Genomic DNA, 26168 nt, shown 5'->3' on the forward strand with positions numbered 1-26168 from the left:
TCTGCCTGCTAATGCAGGGGACACAAGTTCGAGCCCTGGTCTGGGAAGATCCCACGTGCCGTGGAGCAACTAAGCCCGTGAGCCACAACTACTGAGTCTGCGCGTCTGGAGCCTGTGCTCCGCAACAAGAGAGGCCGCGATAGTGAGAGGCCCGCACACCGCGATGAAGAGTGGCTCCCACTTGCCACAACTAGAGAAAGCCCTCGCACAGAAATGAAGACCCAACACAGCCAAAAATAAATATAAAAAATTAATTAGTTAATTAATTAAAGAAAAAAAAACATATACCCAACAACTATAGAATACACATTTTTTTCAACTGCCATGATTTATTTGCCAAGATAGAACAAAAGCTGGGCATAAAACAAGCCTCAGTAAGTTTGAAAAGATTTATAAGTATATTCTCTGACCACAACATAATTAAATTAGAAACCACAAACAGTATCTAGGTAACCCCTCTAAGTTTCAAAAATAATAAAAACCTACTTCTAAATATTCTACGAATCAAAGAAGTCACAAGGGAAATTAAAAATATTTTGAATGATAATAAAAATACAACATATCAAAATTTGTTGGATGCAGTTAAAGAAGTGTTTAGAGAAAAAGGTACGGCTTTTAATGTTTATATTAGAAGAGGATTTGGTAAACCATTTCCCTTGGGACAAATTTGGTGTGTAGCCTGTCTTTTATGGCCTGTGAGCTAAGAATGTTTCTGCATTTTTCAATGGTTGTAAAAAATGAAGGAGGAGGAGGAGAATAGGGAAAAAATGTAGCAGAGATCATATGTGATCTGCAAAACCTCCCATATTTACTATGTGAACCTTTATGGAAAACATTCACAGAGCCCTGGAAAAGAAGAAAGGTATAGAATCAATGATCTAAGTTCCTACCTTAAGAAATTAAACAAAAAAGGCAAATTAAACCTAAATATGAGGAAGTAAATAAAGAAGATAAGTGTAGGAATCAATGAAATAGAAAATAGACAAAAAATAGAGGAAAAAAGTTCATTGAAACCAGAAGCTGGTTCTTGGAAAAGACAAATAAAATTGATAAATCTCTAACTAGACTTTTCTCTTTTCAAGAGAAAAGAGAAAAGACAAAAACTACTAGCGTTGAGAGTGAAAATGGGGACAAAACCTACAGATGTAAAAGGATAGTGAAGGAATATTACAAACAACTTATGTCAATAAATATGACAATTTAGATGAAATGGAAAAGTATTAGAAAGGCTCAAATTACCAAAACTGACCCAAGGACAAATACAAAATTTGAATACTTTCTATCAATTACAGAAATTCAATTTGTAATTTAAAAAAATCCTTCCACAAAGAAAACTTCAAGCCCCAATGTCTACTCTGATGAATTCTATCAAAAATATAAGTAAGAAATAATGCTAATTATACACAATCTCTTTAAGATGTTAAAAAAATAAAGGAGGAATACTTTCCAATTAATTATGTGATATCACCTCAATATCGACAGACAAAGATACCCTAAAGATATTACAGAAAAATATTCCTCATGACCATAAAGATAAAAATCCCTGAAAAAAATTGTGATAAATGATTCCAACAGTATATTTAAAAGATAATAAGTCATGACCAAATGAGTTTTTACTGAGAATGCAAGCCTGATTTGGCATTTGAAAATCAATTAAGGTAATTTATCATATTAAGTTAAAGAACAAATACTTCATTTTAATAAATTCGGAAAAAGCATTTGGCAGAATGCAAATCCATTCATGATTAAAAAAAAAATCTCAGCAAACTAAGAATAGAAGCAAACTTCCTCTACTTAAGGACATCTGTGAAAAGACCACAGCTAATAACATACTTGTACTAAGGTTTTCCAGAGAAACAGAATAGGGTGTATGTGTGTATGTGTACATATACATATACCATATACACATACATTTATTTATTTAAAGCAATTGGTTCACATGACTATGGGATCTGACAAGTCCAAAATCTACAGGGCAGGCCAGCAGGCTGAAGACCCAGGGAAGAGTTTTTGTTGCAGCTGGAGTCTGCAAGTAGTCTGGAGGCCAAATTCTTTCTTTCTCAGAGGACCTGTCTTTGTTAGCTAAAGCCTTCAACTGATTGGGTTAGGCCCACCCACGGTACAGAGGGTAATCTTCTTTATTCAAGGTCTACTGAGTTAAATGTTAATCACATCTAAAAAAATACCTTCACAGTGCTATCAGGACTTAATTTTAATCAAATGTCTAGGTCACTTAGCATAACTCAGTTGACACATAAAATTAACCATCACAGTACTCAATACTGAAAGACTCGTTTTCTATCTAAGATCAGGATGAAGGCAATTCTACTCTTATCATTTCTATTCCACATCATACTGGGGAGCCTACTCAGTGCAATAAATTAAGAAAGATAAATAAAAGCAGACAGATTGTAGATGAAGGAATAAAACTGTATTTATTTGCAGATCATAAGATCATGTGCATGGATAATCCTAAGGAATGACAGAAAAAGGTAATAGGACTGATACAAGAATTCAGCAAGATCACAGGATACGTGATTGAGACACACAAATAAATTGTATTTTGATATACTAGCAACAAACAACTGGAAAATGAGATTTTTTAAAAAATCCATTAACAATAGCATAGAAAAGTATTCAGGAGTAAGTCTGACAAAAGATGATTTTCAAGACCTGTACACTGTAAAATACAAAAGATAACCAAGGAAAAATGTTAAAGACCTAAATAAATGGAGAGATATATTATGTTAATAAATTGAAAGAATCAATATTGTTAAGAAAATAATTCTACTCAAACTATAGAATAAAAGGAATCTCAATAAATATCCCAGCAGGATTTATTTTTGAAAAAATTGACCAGTGGATTATAAAAGTTACAGGTAAACGCAAAGGAGCTAGAATGAACAAAATAATTTTGAAAAAAAAAAGTGACTTTAAAGAACTTACGTTATCAGATTTAAGATGACTTACTATAAATGTGCTGTAATTAAGATATTGTGATATTAGCATAAGCTTAGACACATAAATCAAAGTAGTGAATCCAGAAAGAGATCCATATATATACATAGATAGTTCATTGATTTTTGACAAAGCTACCAAGAGGGAAAAGATAGATTTTTTAATAAGTGGTGCTGGAACAACCGGAAAAAAAAGAATCTCAAACTTTACCTCACATGATATACAACAATTAACTGAAAATGTATCAAATACCTAAATGTAAGCACTAAAGCTATAAAACTTCTATACGAAAATATAGAAGAAAATCTTTGTGATATTGGTTTAGCAAAGATTTCTTGAACAAGACACAAAAAGCGTGAACCATTTAAAAATTGATAATTGGGCTTCCCTGGTGGTGCAGTGTTTGCAAGTCCGCCTGCCGATGCAGGGAACGCGGGTTCGTGCCCCGGTCCGGGAGGATCCCACATGCCGTGAAGCAGCTGGGCCCGTGAGCCATGGCCGCTGAGCCTGCGCGTCCGGAGCCTGTGCTCCGCAACAGGAGAGGCCACAGCAGTGAGAGGCCTGCGTACCAGAAAAAAAAAAAAAAAAAAAATTGATAATGACCTCATCCAAATTAAAAACTTGTGCTCTTTAAAAGATACAGTTAGGAAGATTAAAAAGAAAACCTTAGACTGGGAGAAAATATTTGTAAACCGTATCTGTGATTAAGTGACTATATCCAGTATACATTTTTGAAAGCTCTTACAATTTAATAAAATAACAAATAATCTGATATAAATGGGCGAAAGATTTAAATGGATGCTTAACAAAAGAAAATACACAAATGGCCAAAAGTATATGAAAAGATGCAAACTAAACCACAATGAGATAGCACAACACACCCACTAGAATGGCTAAAATTTAAGAGACTGTCAACTTCAAATGTTGGAAAGAATGTAGAACAACTAGAACTCTCATTTGCTGCTGTTGGGAATGCAAAATGGTTCAGCAACTTTGGGAAGCATTATGATAGCATCTCATAAGTTAAACTTACCCTTGCCACAATGACCCAGCAGTCTCACTCCTAGATATTTACCCAGAAGAAATGAAAACATACATCTATAGGAAGACTTGTATGCTAATGTTCTCAGCAGCATTATGCATAAGAGTCAGGAACTGGAGACAATCTAAATGACCATCAACTGGTGAACAGATAACTAATCATGGTATATCCTTACTACGATATGTAACTCAGAAATAAAAAGGAACAGAATATCCATTAAAACAACAAAGTGAATAAGTCTCAAAAGCATTGTGCTAAATGAAAAGTCAGATACAAAAGACTACATGCGGTATGATGCCATTTATGTGAAATTCTAAAAAAGACAAAACTATAGTGGCAGAACAGTGGTTACTGGCTGCTGGAGGTTGAGAGAAGGGATCAACTAAAAAAGGCATGAGGAATTTTTTTAAGTCGATTAAAATGGTCCCCCTTTTCCCTCTGCCTGAATAATTCCTATCTGTGCCTTAGGATTCCAGTCAGGTGTTGGCTTCTATTCAAATCCTTCTTTAACATGCTTCTCCTCACCCCACTCCTCTCTGTCCGCACAGTACCCTGTGCATTTTACCACAAGGTCCTGCGATCACTGGCTGTCCTATGTGTCTTCCTCCTGACTCTGAGCATTTTGATGGCAGTGTCTATCTTTTATCTCTGCCATATAGTTGGGCTTCAACAAATGTGTACTAAGTGAGGAGTCAGGGAATCTCATGATGTTCCAAGTGGCCCTAGAGAAAGATTGTATGTATCTGCGAATATTCGTACGTGAGTCTGAGATTGAACCATCTTAACGAAACACTGGAAGTGTAGCCAGCATCTTCAGAGTGTGTTGAGGGAGGGAGCTGGAGGTAGGCGTTCAAATGCCAAGTTCACGGATCAGGAGTAAGGGAGGAACTAGAATGGTCAGGAGTAGGGTAACCAGGACAGTACTGTGGAAGGCAGGTAATGGCCCCAACAGATGTCCATGTCCTAAACCCCTAAAACTGTGACTATGTTCAGCTACATGGCAAAGGAAAATTAATAGTGCAGATGTAATTAAGGTTGCTACTAATTAGCTGACCTTAAAATAAGGATATTATCCTGGATTATCCCAGTTGGGCCAGTGTAATCATAAGGGTCCTTATAAGTGGAAGATTGAGGCAGAAAATAGAGAAACAGTGAGATGGCCATGTGAGAAACACTGAATCCAAGGTTGCTGGCTTGGATGATGGGAAGAGGCCAAGGAATGTGGGCAACATTTTGTAGTTGGAAAAGGCAGGAAAATGGATTCTCTCCCAAAGCCTCGAGAAGTGAGTGTAGCCCTGCCCACACCTTGATTTTAACCCAGTGAGACCCACTTCAAACTTCTGAATTCCAGAACAGTATGTGTGTTTTTTTAAGCCACTAAATTTGTGGTAATTTGCTGCAGAAGAAATCAGAAACGAATAGAAGTAGTATTATCAAGTGAATAAACTTGGGCAAAATATTTAATTTCCCTAAACTTCAGTTTCCTCTTGTAAAAAAAGGGCTAATACTCATTCTGTGATTCTGAGGATTGAATTAGATACTATATCTAAAGATCTTGGTAGAGTGCTTGACATATAGTGAGCACTCCATAAAGAGTAGTTAATTACTATTACTAATATCATCATTGTTATTATTGGTCACTAATTTGCCTAGTATGTCTGGACTGCAAAGGAAAAAAGACAAAGTAAAACAATAAATGTCTCTTTTGGAAATCTGCAGGCATATTTGATTTTAGCTCTGTTGTCACGTGTCTTTTAAACTCACAAAATGTACTTCATTTCCTTCTGCTTTCTCTCTCTTACTTTAGGTATTAAGATCTATTTTAAATTTAGTCATTTCAGAGTCTCCTTGGCATCGTGTAAATGTCACACCATTAAATATATATTCAATGAGTGCTCAAGCAGCTAGCTTCCCTGCCAAGAAATGGAGTCCTGTAGGTGGGCAGGTGGAAGGATGACAGACACCCCCTGCCATAGACCCTGCTGTCCTTACTTACCAAGACCACGTTTACTGAGCTCCAAATTGGGATGTGTGGTCTGAAAAATGTGTTTTCTCCTGAGTTTTAATTTATTTTTATGAAAAGGTTTTCATGGGTATTAAATTAAATCACATGAAATTCAGTGGATAATCTTTATTGCAACGAATAAAACCTCAAGTGAAAATTCAAAGAAAATATATATCAGTTTTTATAATATTTGAAATTTGCATTATCTATGACAATCTAGAATGTAAGGTTTGTTGACATCTGTGGGTTTTTGTTTTGTTTTGCTTTGCTCTGCTCTCAGGCATCCCCCTACCCTTTTCCTCTGAGCCATGCTTCTCCCGTTCTAATCAGGTGACTCTGGTGAGCAGCCAAACATAGAACCCCAACTTCTGGTTGATCGAATAGACGTGTGACACTGACCTGGCCAATCACAGTATCCCACTCCCTGACCAATGACTGGTCTCATGAATAGGCACATGACTCAAATGGAGCTAATTTCATACAGACAGATGAAGAACACAACTCTCTCTTTCCTCTTGAATAACATGCAGTGGAGACATACCTAGAAGCTATGGCCTGCCATACTTGCTACCACAAAAAGGAAACATCTGCAGAAAGTGGATGAGGCCAAAAACCAGAAAGAGGCAGTGCTGAGAAATGGAGAGGAGAAAACCTCTAATGTTATCTGTGAGCCCTCAGACCCTGCACTGCCTGACACCACTTACTCCCCATCCTTCTCTGTGCATGAACCAATAAATCTTTTTCGAGTGGGTTTTCTGTCACTTGAAATTGAAAGAGCCCTGGCTAATACACAGGGTCATTGCAAAAACACTGTTGGCAGAAAGAGACCTCAGAAAATCCATCCCAGAGGTGGGCAAAACAGGAAAAGGAAGAGAGAAGGGTGGATACAGCAAGCAGCAAGACAAAGTGAGAAGAGAACCAGACTCAGAGAGCACCAGGTTTATGTTCCAGCTCTACCATTTACCAATGACCCTGGTAAGGTGTGATCTTGCGTGACAGCGTTAACATTTCTGTTTAATGATCTGCGGAGTGGACGGCTGATCCCGCTGCAATATATAACAAGAAGTGCTGCGGGACGCTCACCTGAGATGATAAATGTGAGCACTCCTTGTAAATGTTAAGTGCTTGCAAATGGCATTTATTACACAGAAAGCAGCACATTTAAAAGACTGTGGATTGAAATAGAGACTAGAAGGGTAACGTTAAGCCATAAGTAGCTGAACTCTTGAGAGAGGAATATTGAACTCAGTTAATAGTTGACTCTTCTATGAAGTATCTAAAGAGCTGACAATACTGAATGTCACTGGTTTAAGTAGAAACATGTGCAAACTCTATGAAAACTAGAAAACAATTCGAAGTCTGTGTGTGAGTTAAGAGCAGGAAGAGACAGAAGAGAGAACCAATGTTTGTGAGGTGTCCACAATATCTCACCTGTGCCCCACACAAGCTCTCATTTGATCCATGAAGCAATACTGCAATGGTCAGGTATTACTGTCCGAGTTTCACATTTGAGGAAAATAAGGCTCAAAACTTACATTCAAGCCCAGGTCTTATGATTCTACAACTGAATCGCTAGACTACACACTGATAATACATTTGAAGGTAGACTTTGGGGGTGTGATGAAGATATGCTTAGTTTTCATTCCAGATTATAAGAACAAATCAATCAATATTTTAATGAATCTCAGAATTTATTTACATGTTAAAAAGTTAGTTGCGAGTGGTTTTCTGCCAGATTTAAAGTCTAGTGCTTTCAGTAGTTAATAGGAATTTGTGTCTCCTCATCTGCATGTCAAGAATTGTGAAGGGTCTGGGACGTTACCCTACTTAAAAGTGAATAATCTAGACTGTTACTATTCTATGGATGCTGGCAGAAGACACAAGACTCCCGGTCAGAGACCAAGGACTTTATTACTCATGGCAGAAGCAGTAGCCAGAGGTTTACACTGGTTTGTGTTAGTTGGTTCTCAACCCCAATGCTCTCACCAAGTCCCACAAGTGTGACGAAGAGAGGCCATGGTGGATACCCACACATGCCATGAGTTGCATTATGGGAGAGGGACACTAAAATTGGGGGATTTGCTGCTTTCATAGAAAGTGGAAACAAGCCTATTCTTTGTCTGGGGGAGATGTTACCTCATCCCTCAAGACTGCCTACTACAAACACAACTCTGAGAACTGGCCTAGGTAAAGAGTGGCCAGGGCCTTCCATTTTAGGCATACCCAGCAGGAGTATTTAGGGAGGCTCAGGGTCCATGGTGGACTGCCCTTCCCAGCACCAAGTCCTTCCCTTGACAACACTGAGGTCTTGTTTTTACTTATCCTCTCCAACCGCAATTTCATAATTTTGCTCTTCATTAGAATCATCCCTTGCACATATTTCTTCAGGTTCTTTCTCTTTCTTGTAGCAGACATCTCCCACTTTCTCCCCAAAGTTCTTAGAAACACTCGTTGATGTGTCAACTAGGCTAAGCTGAACCACCAGAGAATACTTCCTCTAGTATTTCCAATCAGGGCAGGCTGCAAGGGATATTCCTTCGTGTAAACTGGAGGACTGAGGGAGGAAGCAGCTGTTTTCCCATGTTCTCCCAGTTACTTCCACAAACAAACACAAATCTAGATACTACCAGATTATCTAGTGTGATAATCTGTGTGAAGGGATTCTACAGATGTAAACTGCCTCATCAGTTGACTTTAAGTTCACGAAAAGGGAGATTATCGTGGATGGGCCTGACAATCCATTGGAAGCCCTCTAAAAGAGGGTTTAGGCCTTTCCTGAGCTGGAGTCTGCAAACAGCAGCTGGCTCTGCAATTGCTCTCTTTTCCCATTGGATCTATTTTCTGCCTGCTTGTGAACAAGTTTCAGCTTGACCCCATGGGGTTCCAGCTTGCTGGAGGTCTTTCCTTCCCGACTGCCTGCCCTATGGACCTTGGGCTAGTTGAGCCAGTCCTCACAATTGTGTAACCCAATTCCTTATAATAAATACTGTAATATATTAATAAGAATTAACATAATACTGAAATACTATAGTGTAATCATAATATAAACATTAATATTTATCCTTGATAATATATTATTGATATAATCAATAATCAACACATTCATATTAAAATTAATAATTATTATATAATTTATAATACATAGTTTATAATACTTATAATCAACATGTGTATCCTACTGGGTTTGCCTCTCTAATTGAACCCTGACTGATACATGTGTCACTTCTTGGCAACTGCTCATCTGATGAGACTGAGACCTCCTTCCTGCCAAATTCAACAACTTTCTCAGCGCTCGTTTTGCATGATCCTTCCACTAACCATCACCTCTTTTTCATTAAAAAAAAAATTTTTTTTAACGTCTTTATTGGAGTATAATTGCTTTACATTGTTGTGTTAGTTGCTGCTGTATAACAAAGTGAATCAGCTATACGTATACATATATCCCAATAGCCCCTCCCTCTTGCGTCTCCCTCCCACCCTCCCTATCCCACCCCTCTAGTTGGACACAAAGCACGGAGCTGATCTCCCTGTGCTATGTGGCTGCTTCCCACTAGCTATCTGTTTTACATTTGGTAGCGTATATAACCATCACCTCTTTAAATCACTTCTCCTTTAGTTTTGGAAATACCATTCAGGCTCTTTTCCCAGTCTCTCTCTCTCTTCTTCTGGTTCCTCTGGTTCCTCTAACTTTGGTCATTTTCCTAAGAGTATTCATGCCACTTATTATATCTCTTCCTTTTCTCATGCAGGTGGTCTTCAGTCCTCATAGTCTTGACTATACTCAATGCCAATGACTCAAATATGTTATCTCTCATTTTCACCATCTTGGAATCTGTATTGCCCAGCCTCGTTTGTGAAAAATGCATTAAAAAGAAGTCCAGTCCCAAGTCTATTTGAATCTTCTGCCCCTCTGGACTCTGGATAAACTGCCTTCATGGTGATGACAATGCTGATCTCCACCACTACCATTTATTGAGCCTTGTTATGTACCGGATGCTATTGAAGGTGCTTTACAAACATGATCCCATTTAATTCTTACGAACATCCTTATGAAGTAGATACTATGATTCCCATTTCTTTTCTTGTGAGAATCTGAGAATTGGGGAAATATCATGTAACTCACCTTGGGACCCACAACGGGTAGATGTCAGAGTTAGGATTTTTACCCTTAACTCAAGCCCCAAGCAACTGGCAATATTGCCTTTGTCAGAAGATATGGACAGTGAGGGCATAATCATCAAAGACCATTTAAATTTGTAGGATCTGGCCAAGCATAGCTGTGCTGGGCAGGTAGCTCCATCTCAAAAGCTGGCAGTAGCACTCAAGTGACTATTGAAACCAAGAGAGCCATGGGTCTGGTCTAGCTGTTATAATCACAGCTTTCCTTTGCCCTTGGTTCCTCATGCAGCTTTGCAGATTCCCTGGATGTGATTGTATACACTGAGCCAAAGGACAGCCAAATCATTCCCTTGCCAAGCTGTCTGTCTCCAATGACAGACAATAACCCAGCTTCCAGACAATGCTATTGTCTCACTGATACTGCTTTACCCCTCCTGAGCCATGACCTTGACACCATTGAGTCTCAGTCACACCATGTCCGGCAGACCAATACCCAGCAGGCCAAGGGATTTAGTGATCATTCCTGCTGATGTCAAGTCAGTGCAGTGTTTGTAGAATCATGGTGCTTAAAGCCTCCTGCAGCAAAGAGCAGCGGAACATTGATGCCAATAGAAAAAAAAAAAGCCTTCTTCCCCAAACAAGAATTTTTGGCAATTTCTTCTCTTGACTAAAGCCTTTATGTTTTTGGCGTGATGTTTACTTTATGGTCCAGTCATCAAACCCTAATGTGGCTACGAATAAAGATTATGTTGAATATGAAGAACAAATTACAAAGGTGGCTGTGGAAGCCTTGCAGATTCCAAAGGAATACGTGCCTGGATGGGAAAACATCCTGGCCGATCCTTCTCTTGGAAGAGAGAGAATAGTATAATTACCTACTGATTCTAGGGACTTTACCTTCTAATTCTCTAAAGAAGGAGAAGTCCTTAATGGTATATTTTACATTAACCACTTCCTTTTGTGATACTTTGATGGCTTCAGTTTGCTTAAACATTTATTTCAGCTGATTGTGACTTTATTCTAGTCTTTTCAGAAATAAGTTTTACAAGATCCCTGTATCAATTCCCCCAGCCAGAACAGTGACCACTCCACACCTTCTTTGTTTGTTAGTTCAGTGATTAAGAGGAGCCCTAAAATGGCCTGGGAGTAGACTTAGCTCCAAATTTAATTGAACTATGACTCTGATTTCAGACAGAACATTCCTTCCTAGAATACAGATCTCCAGATAAGGATAATACCAAACACTACTCCAGCCACTCTCATTTCTCTTGGTTCTTAGGTCCATGCACTCAGGCTCCAGGGAACATGGCACCAGATATTGTCCACTGGTTTAAGGTAACTGCTTGTAAGGAATTACCTTCATCAGACCATTCCAGTAGTCTATCAAGCCATTTGTTTCTGGGTGACAGGAGAGAGTAGTGAATGCCAAAGTCAAGAGCCCTTTGCCACCCCTCCTTCACCACCAAATAAGTGCCTTAGATGGCTGCAACATTTTGTGAGATACCATGTCAATGGATAGGGCATTTGTAAGCCCATGAGTGGGAATGCCAGCAGAAGCACTTCGAGAAATGAGGGCAAATGTGTATCTGGGATATATATCTATTCCTCTGAGGACAAATCATTGCCTACTTTGGGGAATGGTGTTTTATTAGGACTCGAAGTTGGCCTCTGATGTTGGAAAGTTGGGCAATCAGTAGCGGCTCTCTCCAAATCAACCTTGGGAATGAAAGTCCATGTTAAGCCTCCGTCTTTGTCTCTATTGCCACTCTCTACATTAGCTCATTGAACAAGCACCAATGTTGCCGAGGAAGGACAGTGACCGACAGCCACCTTTCCCACTGTCTATTGAGAGCATTTGCATGTCAGTAGCTAAAAACCAGGCACCAGGAGTAATTATTAATTTGCTTCAGTAACGATACCACATCCAAAATCTCAACTGTGATTTCCATAACCACCTCCTTAAGTCTGGGACAATCTACAATTATTATCTAAGACCATCTGGTTTTTGCACCTGCCAAACAGACTAGTTAAATGGAAATGCAGTAGGTATAATCACCCCTGCACCTCCTAAGTCTCTGATGATGGCATTAAACTTTGCAGTTCCTCCAGGGATGCCACATTACTTTAAGCTGATTATTTTGGGGCTTCTACTTGGCTCTTCCTATCAATATAATCTTCATTCCACACCATAGGGAACTAATGTGAGTATGCTGCCAGTTGAGTACATCAGTTCTCACTATACTTTTAGGAGTGGGAAAATAACTAGGGGGTGAGAACTGGGTAAGAGGAGACACTTTTGCATGCCAAGGATTATCTGTGTCTTATCTCTTTCCCTCTCCTCCCATCGTGGAAGTTATCTATACCCTCCTCAAATACAGGCAACCCAATCACAGAACCTCATTTTAAGAGGCTGTGTCCCAGTGGCACTTCTGTCAGTACTAATTACTATGTAATTCAAGATTCTGGCAGGAAACAAGTAGTACATTCAAATTGGGGTAATTGGAGAGTGTAATAAAGGGACATTTTCAAAGATGTGGGCAGATTTAATAGAAACCAACAAGGGATAGAGAAGAACAACAGGGTTAGCAACAGTGGGAGCACCCCTTGGAACTCAAGGGAGGGAACCTGGAAAGAGCTGTAAATTTCAGTAAGGACTGTAGCCACTGCCAACCTGTAACCTAGCGAGGAGGTAGCCAGAGGAATAAATACCTTGACTTCAATGCACTACCGCCTTCCAATGCCCTGCCAGTGTCATCCTTTGGCCCAACTCAATGGGAAGTCAGAGAGTGAGAGGGCCCATTGGTGCAGCCCATATAAGTCATCCTCCCAGGACACAGAACAGGATGAAAGGCAAATAATAGATCTGGAAGGGCTAACGGAGACTATCCAGCACATCATCTTCAGCAAGAGATCCACCCTGAGAACTCTAATATATCAATATGTCCCCAAGCCCTGGAATTCCCCCTCCTCTGTATCTTGCTCTTCTACTTTTCTTTTCCCATGGCATCATCAGCATCTACCATATGTGATTTACTTATTTATGATATTTGTGGTAAATTCTCTCACTATCTCTCTGGTAGAAAGTAAGTTCTCCTAACATAGATATCTTCATCTGGTTTGTTCCCTGATGCCTCCAAATTACCCAGAACAATGCCTGGTACAAAGTAGGTGTTCAATAAATATATGTTGCTGAATACAAATAATGAGCTGTGGATAATGGGGAAGAGCTAGACAGAGAAGAAGGCAAACCTAAGAGCTGATATATAGTGATAAATCTCTAATCCTCCATAGGTCTTAAAGAGAGGATTTGGGACAAATCTGAGGTATAGAAAGAGGAGAGAAAGAGGGAGGAAGATTTAATTTAGGTCAAGAAAAGAGAGAGAGCCAGTGAAGAATTTGGTTGTTATTCTAGTAAATCTCACAGAAGTATCAATGTAGTATTTACCCTAAGGATTAATGAGGAAATGTGACCAACACTTGAAATGGGCTCACATGGTCCAGGTGATAAACCTGGGTCTCCCCCACCTTGCTCAGAATCTATTTTTCTACTCTCAGCCTATAGTATTACAGCAGAGGAGGGGGTGAATGGGTCTGAGATTAACTGAGAAGAACTATAACTCCTTTAGGCTCTCAAATCTCTTCCCTCAACCCTAATACATTTATACCATTAAAAAACAGAATTGTATCAAAAAAAGTTTTTAAAACAGCAGGGGTTGGGTAAACACAGTTGTGTTATGATGAGTGTCCAGAGGAGCAAGTTTGGAGCCATCTGTTGCTCTTGCCTACCTGGCAGCTTTTTCCCCTTCATTTGGTGACAGCACCACATTTTACTTTGGAGAGTGTTATGGACTGAATGGTGTCCTCCCAAAATTCATATGGTGAAGCCCTAACCCTCCAGTGCATCAGAATGCGATTGTATTTGGAGATAGGGCCTTTAAAGAAGTGTAATTAAGGTGAATGGGATCACAGGGTGGAGCTCTAATCCAACAGGACTGGTGTTCTTACAAGAAGAGGAACAGACACCAGAGAGGCCCATACTCAGAGAAGAGGCCATGTGAGAGCACAGCAAGAAGGTAGCCATCTATAAGTTAAGCAGAGAGGCCTCAGGAGAAACCAAACCTTTCAGCACCTTGATATTAGACTTCCAGCCTCCAGAACTGTGAGAAAATACATTTCTGATGTTTAAGCCACCCGGTTTGTGGCATCTTGTTACAGCAGCCCTAGCAAACTAAAACGGGAGGACTAAACTCTCCCGTCACTCATGGCATGACAAAATCAACATATGGTTCTTTTTTCCTGCTTTTTGAACAAGGGGCCCACATTTTGTTTTTGCACAGGAGCCTGCCAATTACATAGCTGTAATTTGCAGCTATCCTGTCCATGATTGCCTGGGCCATCTCCAGTGGCTTTGGGATGTTTTGGTTGTGACCTGACGGAGGCAGGAGTGGAGGCTGAGAAGAAGGTGCATGAACGTCATTGAAAGGGATGCAGGGAGAGAGAAAAGGGTCTGGAAGGGAGATGAGGGCATCAACCAGTGTCTTTAGTGGTGTAATCACGCAGCCTGCGAGGAACAACAGGGACAGTATCACTAAAGGAGGGGTGCTTAATGTTAAAAGGTACGTTCCTCCTTTTAAGCTGTGTGGATAAGAGCAATTCAGGGCTAAGAAGTGTTGTTGGAGAAAGGTTCTTTTCTCATATGATCGCTGATAACCTCCTATCACTCGAGCCCAATACTGGGATATATTTGTACAGAAAAGCTGAGAGCTTGCTCTCAGGAAACCCAGGGAACAGTGAGCTAGATCGATTGATTTGTCAAGCCCGGGCAGACAGAAACAATTTCCTTGACTAGACTTAGTTAATGCAGATGGTAGTTTCCTTCACCCTTTAATACACCTCATCCTGGGCTTGGACGTGTTCCCAGGAGGATGTCACAGTCTCCCTGGAAGGGTCTGCACTTTTTCTCTAGGCATTTGAAAGAAAGAGGAGGTAAAACAACACAGCAGGAGTCGAGAAAGCTTTTAGCACAAGGTGAGTGTGCCTGTCTCCGTTTAGTGAGTCCAGTCATCCACTGGTGCATCTGAAGCTTTTGTGGGGAAAGAAGGCAAAGAATATGCCAACCAAATGCTGATTCTTTACACCTGGAGCGTGGGCTCCCCGTCTCTGGCCATTCCATTGAGACACTGGATTGTCAGGAAGTGCGTGAAGATGCAGAGCCTAGCAGTTTGGAACCTAAGTGAACGGGAGCCTGATCACCCTGCTTCTTGCCTCTTCTTCCCCGCACTTACTCTGACGTCACTGATCTTACTGCTTTGAAGGCAGGGAAGAGAAGAGCAGAGAACACCTCCCACCCACCCTGTACAAATACTCATTTCACTCTTCCCATTAAATGCCCCAACCATCTCTATCCTATGCAAGGCGGAGTTCGGGGGAGAGGGCGGTTAGGGCTGAGCACTGTACCACAAGCTTCCCATCTCTAACCTCTGCTTTCCGCGAACATTTCTGACAACCACAAATGGCTTGTAGTTCCCTGTTTCACCTGTTTTCCCCCTCCATGCCTTTATTTATGCTGGCCCCTCTACTGGAACGCCTTCTCTACTTCTTCATTGACTGGTGTTCATCAAATCCATTTCCTCTTCTTCCTGGCCACACAGGTAAGACTATAATTCCCAGCCTCCCTTGAGGTCAGCTGTAGCCATGCGACTGGGTTCTGGCCAATAGAATGAGAGCAGAAGTGAGGTATGCCACTTCCTGATCTATAAGAACCTCCCAGACAAGATCCTCCAAGCTCGTTCCCTTCTGCAGACTATTGCCAGGGACCACAGTACCTGGAGAACTGAATGATAAAGGTGATGGGGACACAGGAAGGAAGCAACCTAGGTCCTTTAATCTCCACTTGGAGGAGAAACACCCGCTGATCATCAGAAACACCTATTTTGGAAAGTGAGAAATAGACTTTTATTATGTTCAGGGGTTGTTTCAGCAGCCAGTGTTACCATAACTAATACAACTGACTTCTAATAATAGTCTCCCACCTCCTGAGGGTTATAACACAATTGTAACCCAGATATTAACTGCTCAGATGTCCTCCAGCCAGCTTTTCTTAGCATGGGCTCCCTGAAATCCCAGCCTCCTGGCCTTCCTGGGTCCTCACTTGGACTCTTGGACTCTCCCTCGAGTTGCAAAGAGGCAAAACCTAAAGATTTAGACCAGTGGCTGGCAAACTATGACCCATAGACGAGATCCAGCCTGCTGCCTGTTTTTGTATAACACACAAGCTAAGAATGGTGTTTACATGTTTTAATGGTTGGGAAAACATACAAAGAAGAATAAGATTTCTTGACACAGGAAAATCATGTGACATTCAAATTTCAATGTCTATAAATAAAATTGAACAGAAACACAGCCTACTCACCCACTTGTGTATTGCCTACGGCTGCTTTCACAGTATAGTGGCAGAGTTGAGTAGCTGCAATGGAGAACAAAGCCTACGAGCTTTTATTTATTTATTTATTTGCAGGATCTTAGTTCTCCAACCAGGGATCCAGCTCGGGCCCATGGCAGTGAAATTTCCAAGTCTTAACCACTGGACCTCCAGAGAATTCCCAAAGCCTGCAATCTTGACTACCTGGCTCTTTACAGAAGACATTTGCCTGGCTTAGACCCATCACAAGTAGGAAGGTCCCCATGGACACAAACCCTCTCTCATATGACTCTGCACCCTCTGCTTTGTCTTCTGCAATGATACCTGTCTATACCTGCGTTTCCCAAACTCTTCTGCAAGATGGTAATAGGACAGAACACAAATGGTTCTTTAATCTAATGAATAAGATCCTGGGCTCTTTTTTTATTTAATTTTTTAACGTCTTTATTGGAGTATAATTGCTTTACATTGTTGTGCTAGTTTCTGCTGTATAACAAAGTGAATCAGCCATACATATATCCCCATATTTCCTCCCACTTGCGTCTCCCTCCCACCCTCCCTATCCCACCCCTCTAGGTGGTCACAAAGCACCAAGCTGATCTCCCTGTGCTATGCGGCTGCTTCCCACTAGCTATCTATTTTACATTTGGTAGCGTATATATGTCCATGCTACTCTCTAACCTCTTCCCAGCTTACCCTTCCCCCTTCCTGTGTCTTCATGTCCATTCTCTACATCTGTGTCTTTATTCCTGTCCTACCCCTAGGGTCTTCAGAACCTTTTTTTTTTTTTTTTTTTTTAGATTCCATATATATGTGTTAGCATATGGTATTTTTTTTCTCTTTCTGACTTACTTCACTCTATATGACAGACTCTAGGTCCATCCACCTCACTACAAATAATTCAATTTCGTTTCTTTTTATGGCTGAGTAGTATTCCATTGTATATATGTGCCACATCTTCTTTACCTAGTCATCTGTTAATGGACATTTAGGTTGCTTCCATGTCCTGGCTATTGTAAATAATGCTGCAATGAACACTGAGGTACATGACTCTTTGAATTATGGTTTTCTCAGGGTATATGTCCAGTAGTGGGATTGCTGGGTCATATGGTAATTCTATTTTTAGTTTTTTAAGGAACCTCCATACTGTTCTCCATAATGGCTGTATCAATTTACATTCCCACCAACAGTGCAAGAGGGTTCCCTTTTCTCCACACCCTCTCCAGCATTTATTGTTTGTAGATTTTCTGATGATGGCCATTCTGACCGGTGTGAGGTGATACCTCATTGTAGTTTTCATTTGCATTTCTCTAATGATTAGTGATGTTGAGCATCCTATCATGTGTTTGTTGGCAATCTGTATATCTTCTTTGGAGAAATGTCTACTTAGGTCTTCTGCCCATTTTTGGATTGGGTTGTTTGTTTTTTTGATATTGAGCTGCATGAGCTGCTTGTATATTTTGGAGATTAATCCTTTGTCAGTTGCTTCGTTTGCAAATACTTTCTCCCATTCTGAGGGTTGTCTTTTCGTCTTGTTTATGGTTTCCTTTGCTGTGCAAAAGCTTTTAAGTTCCATTAGGTCCCATTTGTTTATTTTTATTTCCAGTACTCTAGGAGGTGGGTCAAAAAGGATCTTGCTGTGATTTATGTCATAGAGTGTTCTGCTTATGTTTTCCTCTAAGAGTTTTATAGTGTCTGGCCTTACAATTAGGTCTTTAATCCATTTTGAGTTTATTTTTGTGTATGTTGTTAGGGAACATTCTAATTTCATTCTTTTACATGTAGCTGTCCAGTTTTCCCAGCACCATTTATTGAAGAGGCTATCTTTTCCCCATTGGATATTCCTGCCTCCTTTATCAAAGATAAGGTGACGATATGTGCGTGGGTTTATCTCTGGGCTTTCTATCCTATTCCATTGATCTATATTTCTGTTTATAATCCTGGGCTTTTTAAAAAGGATAAAATTATTTTGTTACTGGAAATGTTTTCAGCTCTTTAAATATGTTTTGTGGCCATCCAATTTGGGGATGATTGCTCAAGCTTAACATTACTCAAGTTTATTTCATCACTCAACAATTTTTTAAAGAATATCCATTATTCTTTAAAACTATGTTATGTTCCACATAACATAATTTTATCCATGCTACTCTATACCTTTACCAAATATCAAAAAATTGTCTTCTAAGGTGGAGCAAATAAATCCCCCTTCTTAGTGAATCCCCTTGGTCATTCACTCCCCTCTTCAGGCACAGAAAGTCACTGTGATGATTGCTCATGCTGCCCCTTTCCTCACCACGGACGTGCTCACTCTTTCTCTCCCCGATCTGTGATCTCATTCCCCTCCCCTACACACATATCACCCCCTCAAAGACATGGGAAGACAGGAATTTTCAAGCTGCAAGTTATAACCGAGCAGTGGGTCATAAAATCGATTTAGAGGGTCAGTGACCAGCATTTTTTAAAAATAATAAAATAAAAGAGGATATAAAATATCAGAGTGCATCTCAACAGTACTTGATGACATTTTTGTACCTGTTCGGGGTCACAGCATAAAATGTATTTCTTCCTTTGGGTCATCGTCAAAAATGTTTGAAAGCCACTATGCTAAGGTGCAAACAAAATAAAAGAACACAGCAAAGCCTTATAGCTAACATTTGATGAACAGAAATGTTGTACATCTGTCCTACTATTAATTCTTCTTATGTGTTTCCATTTTAAATTGTAAACATAAGGCCCCAAGGACTGCGTCTTTTGAATAACCTCTGTATCTCCTGCCCGTCACTGTCTGTGGGACTCACTTCCCTCCAGAGGCTGCATAAATATTTGTTGTTGATAATGAAATGGAAGTAAAAACTAATAGGGAAAACTCTTCGGTTTCTACAGCCGCTGTCTGTTTAAAGGATGGAAAGTAACCCTCTATGCCTTGTCCACTTCTGCATGGTCTTCCAGAGCTCCCTACACACAACCTAAGGTGACTGAAGGGGCAATGTTTCTCCTTTCTTCTGCAGAAAATGCACACACACGGCTCTAGATTCTTCCCATGCTGCCGTCTTCCTACATTCCACTCTCAGCTCTGCCCTCTCTTCCTGGGCACCCTACGTTCCAGCCACTGTCTTCAGGAATCCTCCATGCATCTGCATGCAAAGCTTCTCCCTCCACGCTTTCCTCTTACTGAAATCCTTCTTACCTGTACAAGTCTGCATTGCATAGACCTCTGTGAAGCCCCAACACATGGAGTTACTTGCATCCTTTTTTGTGATCCCACAGGACTTGTTCATGCATCTGTACAGCAACAATGGCACTGGATTCTAAGTTCTGATGTGCCTATGGCCTCCTCCTGCCCATTGGCTTCTCCAGGACACAGGGTGTATTTTAATTCATCTCTCAGTTGTCCATGACTGGTATGGCATAGCACAAAGTAGGTACCCAATAATATTTTCAGTGCGAATGAAAAAGAAGAGATAGTATGAAATATCAAAGGGATGCAAAGTTTACTTATGGGGTAGACCATATTGCTTCCTCTCATGACCAAGCCCTCTCTAGCACCTGAGAAAAAGCTTGCTTGCCCACAGGTTGCATAACCTTTAGAGCTGTTTGTGGATGGAGGAATGGAGAGCAGATGGGTGCAGTCTTTCCAGGGATCTCAGGTGGAGAACTATTGCAGCTGCCTCTTCTACATGGACCAATCCTCCTGAGCTTTATAGTCAGGCCATTCTACATGCAAGGGGGAAGTTTTAATTGCTCGTGAAGTTCTATGTGATCACAGAGCCAATACAGCTAGTAGGGGGTGATTAGTAACTTGTAGAATTAGCCCAAATGTGAGCTTTATAATAGCTGTGAATATTGGAAACTGCAGAATTAAGTAGCTTTTGTTCTGAATTTCCTGCAAGCTTTTCTGTGCAGAGCCATCCCTCTAACACCCGCTGCTCCACCCACTCACCCAACAACCCCCTCGCCTTTGTTTTCCCCCAGAGTTAGAACACTGTCTCTCTCACCCATCAGCAGCCACAGGATGACCTGCAGCTCCCCGCAGTTGCTGTGTGGCAGTGGCGTTTCATGTCACTGCTGATCAGAGCAATACCTTCTCTAGGGACCGTCTAATTTCCCTGAGGCTGAAAGAGAGTTCACAATGGGTTGCTCCACCTGAGCCAAAGAAGTTGCTGAAGATTAAAAAGGGGAGAAAGCCACTTTTTGGATTCTACCAGGAAATCCACGCAGAGCCATAGAAACACTGACCTTAGTCAGGAAAGCCACACAAACCCCAGAGTAGAAAAAGAAAGGAAACAAAGGCCCTAGGAAGGTCCTGGCCCTCAGCCAGATGTAAAGGGAATGTCACTTGTGACCTTTATTCTCTTTGGGATCTGTGGGTTCCAAAGAAGCAGAACTGAGATTATTAAAATTAGTTGTGAGGGGCTGGCACCAAGCACAGAGGTCAAAAGTCACCAAAGAGGAGAACACCCTACTAGATGCAGGCTGACGATGAGTTCAAGTAAACCCAACCCCCTGGGAAATTCACCACGTGCCAGGGACTGAATTCAGCTGAGGGCTCTGAAGGCCCATTATACTTGGGTGTTGCAGACAATGCAAAGATGATACACTACATAGTGCTCATCATCTTCCTCCCATGCATGCTTCCACCTGGTGGCCTTCACCTAGTTCAAGGCATCGCTCTCCACCTCACTGCCTGGGCCAGACGTCCCTCACTCTCACATCCCTCATCTAGTCAGCAAAACCTGAAGACTTCACTCCCGAGATATTTTTAAATCCTTCCCTCTTCAGTAGAACCTCTGAGGTCCTTCGCGTGAGCAGCCAGCCCTTAAGCGAGCTGGCCTGTGCCTGACTCTCCAGCCTCAGCTCTCTCAGACCCTCCTTCCTGCTTTGCACCCCATGCTTGGGGCTCTGCAGTGCTGACCTGTGGTGCTTCATGAGAACTGCAACAGCAAACACAATCCGAAGGCAAAAGACAAACAGGGAACAGTGTCTGTAACATACATAAAAGTGCAATGGTTTCCATATATATAATATATATGTGTATATATATATATATATATATATGTATATGTATATATATAATATATAAACTGCTATTACAGATCAGTAAGAAAATACATGAGCAGTCCAAAAAGATAAAGAATACATAAACAAACATTTTTCAAAAGAAAAATATATGTAGAGAGAATAAACATAAAGGGAAAAGTCCCAACCTCAACAGAAACAAAAAAAATACAAATTAAAACAATGACATATTTTCTGCCTTTGTTGGTGTAATGAGGAGAGAATAAAGACCTATCCTATGCATCTGATGAAGCCCAACTGTCAAAGAATTTCTCATGGGAAACCTTGCTACCTGAAAAAGTCTTTAAAACAATGTATATAACACTGACTAAGTAATTACTCTGGTATGATTTTATCCTAAGGAAATAATTAGTAGATTGGAAAATGTTTTCACTTTGGGGATGTATAACATAGTGTGGGTTTTAATAAAAAATATATGGAAATAATCCAAAGTTTCAACAATACGGTATTTTTAAAGTAAATTCCATGCAATACGCTGTATGCATTATTTAAAATGGAAGTGTGGACACATAATTGTGGATATGAGACAAATGTTTATTGGTAAATGTAAAGAGAAAACAGTTTATAAAAATGTATGACAGTATTTTTTTATTTAAAAAATTTATAGGCATAAAATACCAGGGAGAGTATGTACCAAACTATAAATATTGGTTATATCTAGAATAGAACTGGTGAGAAAATTGGTGGGGAAGCCTTTCTACATTTTTTTCATCTTTGAACAATAAAAATGATTTACTTTTATAATAAAAAGTGGTTAAAAAATAACTCAAACAAAATTGCCAAACTTAATGTTATTTATTACTGAAGGCAAAGACTCGGGCAACTTAATTTTAAAAATAAAGCCAACAATTTACTTCAATCTAGAAGACATTTATTCATGTTCTATGAGCCAGGCATGGTTTTGTGCTTGGTGTAGGGAACATGACATTAAAATGGTAATTCACATAGTTGCTTCAATAAACTTCATGAAATTCCAAATCAGGAAAATTCATTTGATTTATGAATCTTGACTACTGTGCCAAAGCTATTTTAGCGTTCATTAAGTTAGGTCATATAAAGAAAAAACATTTAAAAATGAAATGATACAGTTACACAAATATACATGTGTCAAAACTCACTGAACTGCACATTTAAGATCTGCACATTTTGCTGTGTGCAATCATACCTCGAAATGTGAAGGCAGAAAAATGAAAACATCCATAAAGTGACACAAAATATTTTACATTTTTCATCTTGAATTTTGAATGGATCTCTGATATTGAATCAATTAAAAACCAAACACAGGAGTACTTCCACTTCTGGCTCTGATGGAGTAGAGAGAAAGCCCCTCTTTCTGGCCACCTCTCACTTTCTCCCCACACTTATCTTCTCCACCCCCTTCCCCCAAATTCTCAGACACCTCAGTACTTACACTTTTATTTATGCAAGCTTCTTAGAAAAATGAAGCATTTTGCATCATGAGAAACTTCTCAGGCTGACCTGAGAACAAAGCAATCAAAATCACATTAAAATTATACCATGAGTTTTTCCATAAGACTCATTAAGGAGCCATGAGAAAACCAGTACCCCAACCTGTTGTGAAATCCCAGTATAATGTTTAACCAATTTTCTGTCTTTGGATTATTTCCCCACCATTAATTTCGTTTTCCTCACTGACAGTTTCACTTAATTTCTTCAAGGTGATATAATAAACAAGTGAGATAAAATGTGCCCGTGGTCCTTTAGCCACCCCCTACTGCTCTGTTTCCTGACTTACCATGAGAATGCTGACTCTTGCTTTCCCAAGTCCGTGGGTACCGGGCTCTCTTCTGCCCACTGCCACTCCCCTCCTCCCGGCCATTCAATCTGCGCTCTAGAATCTGCTGAATTCAGTGGCGAGAGTACCAGGAAGGAAAAAGGAGCCTAGCCCCCTTATTCATACCCGGCCCCTCCCCTCCCCTCCCCTCCCCTCCCCTCCCATCCCCTCCCCTCCCATCCCCAACATTGCTTTGGGAGCGGTTTTGCACTTGATCGCTCTCTCTCCCAGCCAGAGTTGATGGGTCTAGAGAAGGCAGATGAGTCCTTTTGTGGAGAATTGTAACTGAGTTGGAGAGAAACTTGGCTCTGCAACATGTAAACTCAGACGCTCTTGGTGGCTCTCAGGGCTGAACCTGAGAAGGGAAGATAGTCCAAAGTCAAAGGGAAGAATGAAGGGGAGGCTCAGAGAAAAACAGCGAGGATACCGTTCTGGATTTCTTATAGTTCCCGGTCCTATGTCTTCCTAAGGCCCTGTGGCTTCTCTGCCCTTGGCATCCATGAGCTACTGTAATACTCTTCCACTGAAATTTAAGTTTTGCTCAAGCTGGTTCCCACGAATTCCGGTAACTTATAACCAGAAGAGCCTAAGGAAGGTGCCAGGCTTCTGCAGCTCAGTTTCGTGGCCTCGGAGAGCCTCACTCCCTGTAAGAGGTGAGCACATTCCCTGCCCCCAGTAACTGCACCGCCCCCCTCAGAAAAGCCCCCCTGCTGCCTGAGCTGAGTTAGCCACCTTTTGGCTCTGTGCCCCCCGGCTCTCCTGGCATAATTCCTCCATGGCCTTTAGTCCTTCAGCCTGTGGTCACTCACAAGCCTGAACTAATTGATCTTATTCCAGGGCAAGAACTGGGTCGCCCCATTACAAACCCCTTCATTCTTGTTATCATTGCCGTGTTAACTGGGGTCAAAAATTGCACACACTGGGCTTCCCTGGTGGCGCAGTGGTTAAGAGTCCGCCTGCCGATGCAGGGGACATGGGTTCGTGCCCCGGTCCGGGAAGATCCCACATGCCGCGGGGCGGCTGGGCCCGTGAGCCATTGCCGCTGAGCCTGCGCGTCCGGAGCCTGCGCTCCGCAACGGGAGAGGCCACAACAGTGAGAGGCCCACGTTACCGCCAAAAAAAAAAAAAAAAATTGCACACACTGCCAGCTTTTGTGAATAAGATACAGCTTCCTTATTTTCTACAAATGATGGAATCTTCCTTTCATCCTGTGGATAATGTGCATTGAGGTCACACTTTAAACGTGCCAATGAGTAAATCTCAGTCTCTGTGAGTTTCAGTTATCTTTCTGGGGTGATCAGGTCTGTTGGATAAGCACTCAACCTTCCAGATCCCCCTACCTTCTCCTTTTCAAGATGGCATCTGGGTGTGAGGAAATGAGGAGATTTCAGGGTGGTGGGAAAGAAACTGGGGAATTCTAATTCAGACCTCCTCCCTTGCAGACCTGCTGCATCCCACCTTTTAGTCTGCCACAGTCACCCCATGCAGCTGAGACATTCCTGTGATGGGGTCCTCTCACAGTCCCAAACAGCAAGCAGAGTGAAAACCTCTGCTCCCGGCTGCCCCCGCAATCTTTCTAACACCTAGGACCCTCAGTTTGGCTGGAGGGAGGGAAGTTGTATTATATATGTCTGACTGCTTGTTCACCTGTCTCTGCTGTCCTTCTCCTCTACTTTGCTGGCCCAGAAGGGACAGGCTTCCCCTTCTCCTTTTTGTCTGATCTGAAACCCTCTTATGTCATTTTCTTACCTAGGCCAGTATATCTCGAGGCCTGGCTGCCCTAGACAAAGGGTCCCTGGAAGGAGTTACATGCTAAATTCTCTAGGTTTCAATCAAAATGAAAGCTGCAGGACAATTAAGAGTTAGAGATTATCAAAAATAAAAATAAAAACATGCCCAGCTAGTACTAACTGAATAAATGAATGATGAAAGAATGGATGAATGAATTTCTACCAAACAACCTAAAGAAAATCTTGATATATCCAAACACTAGTATACTAGTAGAGATAAATAAAACTTTCACTGTGACTTTTGATATCAAGCATTATTCTGTCACACTTTGTAGCTAAAAATAATAGCACTTTCGTATAATATCTCATCTGGTAGTTGTAAGAATCAAAGAAGAAGAGAGAGAAAGTGCTGTGAAGCTCATTTTACAGAGGGAGAAACTGAGGTTCAAGATTGCATCAAGATGCACAAGCAACACAAGGTAAGCAGACTTCCAGTTAACTTTCTCTTCACCTGCGTATGACATGGCACCATAGTAATTATTGATTGATGTAAAATTACTTCTGAGATGTATATCTAATAACACAGAGCTAACTCTTGTTTATTTGGGGAATGCTTATCCAGAATATCAAACTATTCTGAACATAGATGACAAACTACAGAGCCTTTAGGGTCCAAAATAGAGGCCACAGTAAAACCTTTAAAGATCATATGGTCCCTGGGACTTCCCTGGTGGCGCAGTGGTTAAGAATCCGCCTGTCAATGCAGGGGACACAGGTTCGAGCCCTGGTCCGGGAAGATCCCACATGTCGCGGAGCAGCTAAGCCCGTGCACCACAACTACTAAGCCTGCACTCTAGAGCCCACGAGACATAACTATGAGCCCGCGTGACACAGCTCCTGAAGCCCACGTGCCTAGAGCCTGTGCTCTGCAACAAGAGAAGCCACCGCAATGAGAAGCCCATGCATTGCAGCAAAGAGTAGTCCCCACTTGCCACAACTAGAGAAAGCCCGTGCACAGCAAC

The sequence above is a fragment of the Orcinus orca genome, chromosome 9 (assembly GCF_937001465.1).
Source record: "Orcinus orca chromosome 9, mOrcOrc1.1, whole genome shotgun sequence".
Taxonomy (NCBI): domain Eukaryota; kingdom Metazoa; phylum Chordata; class Mammalia; order Artiodactyla; family Delphinidae; genus Orcinus; species Orcinus orca.